This window comes from Vigna umbellata, chromosome 2 (genome assembly GCF_029865625.1).
Source record: "Vigna umbellata cultivar VRB3 chromosome 2, Vumbellata_1.0, whole genome shotgun sequence".
NCBI classification, from domain to species: Eukaryota; Viridiplantae; Streptophyta; class Magnoliopsida; order Fabales; family Fabaceae; genus Vigna; species Vigna umbellata.
This window is the reverse complement of record NC_142166.1, coordinates 5,804,971-5,812,660: the sequence shown is the minus strand read 5'-3', so window position 1 is coordinate 5,812,660 and position 7,690 is coordinate 5,804,971. Positions and strand designations below refer to the sequence as shown.

General features: G+C 32.7%; 1 pseudogene across 3 annotated transcripts; it reads left to right on the top strand.

Annotated features, from left to right (window-relative positions):
- Positions 1-370: 370 nt before the first annotated feature.
- Positions 371-2,320, top strand: LOC124819847 (protein ELF4-LIKE 3 pseudogene; annotated as a pseudogene). Of its 3 annotated transcripts, none has more exons than XR_015784145.1 (2): positions 371-613; positions 1,627-2,320. The product of XR_015784145.1 is annotated as a protein ELF4-LIKE 3 pseudogene, transcript variant X1 (transcript). The 3 variants fall into 3 exon arrangements; XR_015784147.1 differs by lacking the exon at positions 371-613 and adding an exon at positions 614-713; XR_015784146.1 differs by lacking the exon at positions 371-613 and adding an exon at positions 672-811.
- Positions 2,321-7,690: the final 5,370 nt, after the last annotated feature.

Genomic DNA, 7,690 nt, shown 5'->3' with positions numbered 1-7,690 from the left:
AGTAATTATTAACTTTGTGTGATACATGTAATAAGTCATCGTGGACATGTGTTGTGTTTTTCTTTTTTAAATGATAGTATTGATTATAGAAAAATAATTCTACCCGACTGAATTAAACCCTTAAATTGTATATAATTTTATATTCATATTTAGTCTAAATTAATAAATAGAGAATCATGTGTTGCATTAAGTTTGGATTAAGATATTTATAGAAGTAGTTTTGGAATTGAGAAAGGAAAAATAATAATGTAGATGACGTAAGTGTATCCAAATAAAGAAGAATAAATAAAATGGGAATAACATGTGGATATTGAATATTGAATATGCATCATATCATCATCAATATTATAGATTGTACAGAATACTGCTAAATGTTAAGACACAGCAGGGTCCAAGCGTGAGCGTCCCTGTCAAATCTTACGTATTCTCTCTCTCTCCTCTCTCTTCCTCTCTTTCTCTCTCTTCACTTCTCAGAGAGAAGAATTCATACGACAGCCTTCGCTCCAGAGATTCCATTCAAGCTTCGATCTTTATCACTCTCTCTCTCTGGGTCTACCTCGTTTTCTTCTTTCAATCTCACCCAAAAGAAAAAAATATGTTTCGGTTTACCAAGGTAAGATTTTAGAATGATAATGTTGTCGCTAACATTACTCTTAATAAACTACGCAATAATTTGACTGGTAGAACTTTTACTATATTGCAACAAAAAAAAGGTGAATTTTGCTCTCCGCTCGCTTTTGGGTCGCGCATTGATTTTACGAGCTTCGTGTTTTTCATGTTTCGCTGTTGTTTTTCTTCTTTCTCGTCGAAGGTTGGAGATGCGTTTGAGCTTGGAATCATTAAACTCGGTTTTTGTTTTTTTGTTTTTTTTAAATTTGTTGTCCTTCGATTTCTGTGACCAGATGTTATACTGCTGCAGGTTATCCCAGTACGGATGGAACATTTAAATTTAAGTTTTGACGTCAATTGGAGATTGTTAAACGGGGTTTTGGTTTGGTTTGATTTGGTTTGGTTTTATTCAATGTATGTGCGAGTTGGCCGAATTTGGTCAATTATCTTTGGCATCTTGGACGGTTGCTTCTTTTGTTTTTGTTTTTCGTAATTTTGTTTAGAAAAGGTTAATGATGTTGTCTGTGTAGCAGTACCTTCATAGCCTCATATTATCATCTACAATGCATCATTGACTGATTTTTTTTAGTTTTTGTTTTTGGGTCTTTGAGCTTTGGGTAGCTGTTTCCTGAGTACAATATAAAAAAGTTCCCTTTTATGGAAATGGGATCTGCTTTTTCCCAACTCAAAAAAATAAGAATAAAACTGATTATTGGAACCTATAATAACAGTAACAATATGCTAATAGTCTGATTCCTCTGGAAAAGGAACTCATGGAGGTCATGATTTCTCCTACACTGCTTGTTGTCTCATCTGCCCAAATGCCATAAACAATTCCAAAATTAGTCATGTTTGTCTTTCTGTTGTGGTTAGTGCAGGCCGTTGCAGATAGGGGATATGATTATTAGTATGGATAAATTCATTAAAAAATGACTATGGTGTATTATTTTTATGTATACTAATAGGACTTTCTCACCCTTTGTTATATCTTCTCATCTCAGTTTGCACATAATGCAGGCCTGGTTCTGACCTGAATTTACTTCTTGCGATTCAAAGAGAGGAATGGAGGGTGACACATTCTCTGGCCTTGGCAATGGTGCTCAGATTGATGCCAACATCATGCAGACATTTCACAAGAGCTTTGTTCAAGTTCAGAGCATCTTTGATCAGAACAGGCTACTCATCAATGAGATAAACCAGAACCACGAGTCCAAGGTCCCTGATAACCTCACCAGGAATGTAGGTCTCATTAGGGAGCTCAACAACAATATCAGAAGAGTGTATGACCTATATGCTGATCTTTCAAGTTCCTTTACCAAATCCATGGAAGTTACTTCAGAGGGGGATTCCAGTGGTGGTGTGAAATCAGATGGGAAGGCAGGCCACAAGAGACACAGGCCTGTGTAGAAACTTTGTTTCCCTGTGATTCTTTTGCTTGATGGAGAAGTACAAGAAGTGTTGAAGGGTAGAACACAAGGTTAGAAGATTCAGTAGTTGAAGAAGCTCTATTGTGTTACAGGACTGCTAGCACATCACTTGTTCCTTATATTCCAAATAAAAAATTATATATTGATTTTTATCTACAATTCTCTCATTGTAATTTGTAACCATGTAATTTGGGATCTAATAGAAATCTAGCATGATTGTGCAACTAATTCAATCATGCTACTGTTGTTTAAAGTGGAAATAAGAGAGTCTTTCATTTTTTTAACTCTTTTTTTTTTCTTTGATCCTGTCATGGTAATGTAATTTAGTGATGAGCTTGATTTTATGAGCCTATGAGGTATACCTTTCAGCTTCCGTTAACTTTTTCTCTCTGTCAAATGGAGCAAGAGGGTCTTCTTAAATCTTTGTTCATCATTCCTTTTGATGGGAACCTGTCATCATACCTTTATTCCCTTTGCAAGTTCAACCCAAAATGTTGATCCAGTTCTCACTTTGGCTAATAGCTGAAATTGAGAACCGGTGGTAGATACTGTTTTAGGTTCATTCCCATGTAACCACAGCTTCTTTACTGAAAAATACTGTTCCTGATTTTAATATTCCTTTGTGTCCTTGTGGGTGTAAGACAGGGAAGAGTACACAGATACATACGTACATACACGAATACATGTGCGCGAAGATGCCCTGAAACAGTGTGAAAAAAGCAGCTTTAGTCTATCTTTTTGGTTCCCAATCACACACCACCACAGGAACAGAATCTCAGATAAGAAACGATGTGCTTTTGACATAAATTTTTAATCTTTATACCAAATGAATGGTATTGGCTGTGAACTTAAAGTATTATATATGGACAGTGATGTATCAACGCCCATCTGTTAATAAATATTCATAGATACAAAGAATTAGGAGAAATAAGTATCTACATGATATGATCAAGAAATATAAATTAAGGTGTCAACTGTTGAATTATCTGAAAATTATTATTCAAACTGAGCTCTACAGTGCTTTGAATCAGATATATGTAAAGAATAATGATCACAACCCTTGGATATACCCCAAGTGGTACCAGAGAAAATATCATATGATGTGATGAGAAAGAAAATGAAAATGAAAAGCGGTGAATAATGAAAGTTGAAATTGGAATGTAAAAAAGCCAGAGTTGATACGGAAATACAAATAGTGGCCCCAACAACAAGACAAGGGACCCAAAGGTTCTCTTTTTTTGGGATGAAACTGAACTTCTCCATGCTTATCTCTTTATTCTGAGCTACATACTCTTTTACTATTCAATTATTTCCCTTCTTCCTTTCTATTCAGCAATTGTTTTTGTACAATGCATAAACTGATAAGATGCATGACAAAAGAAAGAAAAATACAAGGCTTATCACTGACACTGTAATTTCTGTTTTCATTTCTATGTAAAATGTTTAGGTGAGTTATCCTTCAGAAACAAATAATGCTGAGTTATCCTTCAGAAACAAATAATGCTATGCAAACACCCAGTAAGCAAAAAAACATCTAAAAGATTCTTAATGATGTGATTTATGATACATATTTTTATCACCAAATAAAAACTGAGCAAAGAAAAATGTTTTTTAATGGAAGTTTGTGCTTTAAAAGGTGTCTATGTACTTTTTCTTAACGTAGAGACTCATCATTCTAATTAGCAAAATTCTTGAATCTAACTGAAATTGAAGCTTAAGTTATGTAGAATATGAGCATAACATTCTCCTACTATACCAAATTTTGTTAGTATTTGCTCTTTTTATACCACTGATGCAAAAAAAAATGTCCTTAGGGACAAACCTCATGGTTGGTAATTCTCTGGCTTGGATTTCTCTCTCTCTCTCTCTCCCTGATTGAGCAGATGTCTGTGTTGGAGGACCCTGTGAGTGGCAGCCTAATTTCCTGATCTCAGTAAATTGGCCCACATGAGTGATTGCTCAAAATGGCCTGTTTCTGGTTTAGATTTTGCACATACAAAAAATAGTACCTTTTCCTTATCTACAAAATTGATCCCTCTGTCCGTACCCCATATTCACAATCAATTTACTTGGACATCAAACTATAATTGTTCCACCATCATCATCATCATCATGATGTGTGTGTCCATACTCTCCATTTCTTGGCATTGCACTCAAGAAATCCAGTCTTAACATATCATATCATATACACAAATCATAAAATATATAGAAATAATATTATGGTCTTTTATATAAATTTGTTCTGATACCGAACCTTCGTGTGTCTTCCATAAAAAAACTTCAAATCATAAGCCTTTCATATGCTATACTTATCATCACTTCACTTTCTCTCAAAACCTCACATGTGAAATTTTCATTTCCTTGTTACATACTGGTTTGTCTGACTAGTTTTTTCATAGTATGAGGATCAAATCAAAATTTTCCTGCTTATCTTAACCTATAGACTGATTATTACAGTACAAAATTTACCAGTTTCTTGAGAAAAGGAGGGAGAATGATTATATGAGTAAAAACACATCTTGGGTGACATAGCTCTATGCAGATGTGTTAATGATTAACCTATATATATATATTAAAGAGAGGAAATTAAAAAGGGTTGGGGGAGGTTTTGGGAACTGTGCCAAAAAAATGCATAAGCATGCTAAGTTTGAGGTAGTGATGAAGGGGTGTGGAAAAATGAGATATATAAAAAATGGTTTGGTCCCTACACAGGCGAAGACAAATTAAACATTGTCTAGTACATAACATGTGCAGTGGGAATCTACTTTTCCCTTTCTTTCCCTTTGTTCCTTGCATTTCCAGCAAATAGGTTGGAAAGGAGGCCATCTCTAGTTTGCCCTAATAAAGCCGTTTCATAATAATAATGCAACCCATTGATATCTACATCATTGGTTGGACCAATCATACTTATTCCACTATAATAATCCATGCCCCATGCCGCAAAGGTGTTTGATTATATGACTAAATGACACTAACAATAATTTCATAGTTTTAGTAACTTTTATATCCTCTTTTTAAATCAAAACTGAACTACATTTAGTTTATGGTTCCAGAAGACACCGATTTATCAAATTTGAATACTTTTAAGAATATTAATAAACTTTATGACGTTGACCTCCCGTGGTCATCCTCAAAGGTTCCCAAATTATGTTATTAGGGTTTTATATTCGACCGTCTTCTGCAATCATGTCTTAGCACACTTTCAAGGAAGAATATATATATATGAATATGTTTGCGTAGCTAAAATAAATAAATAATATGTTTACAGTTATACATGTTTCATTTTCTTTATTTCTTAAAAATTGAAAGCGTAATTTTTTTTAAAACAATTATGCTTAGAAAAAAATAATAGAGTAAACAATTATTTTTTATTATTATACGACTAATTATATATTTTACTCCCTTTTTGACTTATCCAGTTAAACAGGAAGACACATCTCAATTTTTCCTTTATTTTTATTCAACCAAACAACATGTGTTATTTATATTTTATTTTTCTTGTATTTTCATTATTCATAATTTGTTTATCTTAATTTCATTTATAACCAAGCAGATCATTTAGAAAAAAAATTCACTCTTTGGCATGGGATGCTTCATCCATGCTCTTTATAATTTTTTTTTCCTTTTCCCTTTGACCAAAGGGAAAAAGTTGCTCACTCTCTTAAATTTTTTTTCCATCACTTCTTTATTTTAACCAAACTCATTAAAGCATCACGTTTACAATACAGAACTAATATAATTTTATTATAATTGTTGAAGATTTATATTAATTAACAATTTGATCAAAATAAAATATATAATAAAAAGATATTCGCTCGTATCTTTAATATAGGACATTTTATAAAAAAAAATACGAGAATAATTTAGTTAAATTTTCTTAAAACATATTATCAATATACTAAATTAATCCCCTTTAAAAATTCTCACTACTTGTTAATATAAAACACAAAACTCATAATATTTAATGAAAAATATATAAAATACTTTATAAAATGACCAATAACTTTTTAAAGTGTGTCCAACAGAGAGAGTATTTTTCTTTTAAATTAAACGAAACATACCACCACCACATTCTTGTGTGACGATAATTGCGTGTCGAATGCTTAATTAAACCTCAAATCGTAAATTATATTTGGGGTGTTGCTTCCTCCGCCATCATTCTATACTTTCTTCACCTCCCCACATTATTTTAAATATAATTATATCCTTCTTAAGTTAAAAAGGTTTTTACTTTTATCCTATTTTAAATAATTTGAAACTCTAATTTTACTTTCCTAGCACCCACCCACGGAACTCTTTTCTCCTTTCCCCATTTTCGTTTCACCTCCCCACCTCCCGCACTTCCATTCCTTTTTCTTTCCAGTTTTTTTTTGGTTCGAAAGCTTCCATTGCCGCCGTGGTGTGAAGGAGCGTCACCGCCGTGGTGTGGAGGAACATCGAGGAGCGTCCAAAGCATCAATCAGCGTGAGGAAGTATACATCAACTGTTGTGACATCCTTCAACGGATGTCCCCTAATAAAACAAACTCTAAAATAAAAAACGTAACCTTTAAACGGAAGTGTCATCTTCAACAGATGTTAACATCCGTTTAAGGTAAAACGGATGTCGACATCCGTTTTTCCTTAAACAGATGTTGACATCCGTTGAAGGATGTCACCTCCGTTTAAAGGTTACATTTTTTATTTTAGGGTTTTATTTCATGAAATACCATTAACTCTATGTGTGTTATCGATATCTCTATGTGTGCTTCGTTGAGACAGAAATTTTTTGATACTCTTTCCTATAAGCCTCTCCTTATATTTAATATTTAAAGTACAAAAAGAATCTATAAAGAATATATCTATATTCTTTTCGCATTTGGATTGAATAATTGAATCAGATAGTTATATGAGTGCAATAAAACAGCTTTTATTGAATATAATTTATAGAATACATACTCTATTACTGATAGAGAAAGTATGATTATTTCAAATTGCAGTAAACATATTGAGTCTAATTTTCTATGTATAAGAATAAGGTGAAAAAATCAATGAAATTCTAGAATTAGATTCTATAAGGTTTATTCGAATACGAGGAAGCACGACACGCACTGCACCACTCCATGCACTACACCACGAGAGCGACACTGCACCACGAGAGGGAGACTGCTTGATAATTCTTTCCACCACCACCAACCTTTGCAACTTGTAGTATCTCACAACGACGAAAGAAAAAGAGGAAGAAATATAATGTTAAAATGAAAGAAAAGTATTTTACTCATGTACGGAACTATAATAGGTTATTAGTGAAATAAGTTGTGAATGGATAATATCTGAGGAACAAAATAGTAAAGAGGAGATGGAGGAAGAAAGGTGTGGTGGTGGAAGGAGCAACACCCTTATATTTGCTTACTTTTTTTTCCATAAAAGATTTCTCTTGAAACTTCAATCTGGGCTGGCCTAATTCCATTAATAGGTCCAATTAAGTTATTCTTACTTTTGACTTTTGGTATTTTAGAGAATATTACTTCTTCAAATATAATATTTTAAGAGATTTTATTTATATATTTATTTGTTATTTTAAATTTAAAGATAATATCTTTTTGTTTATATATTTTTATCCTTTATTTAATATTTAATTAGTTCACATATATTAGAATAAAGTAATGATATAAG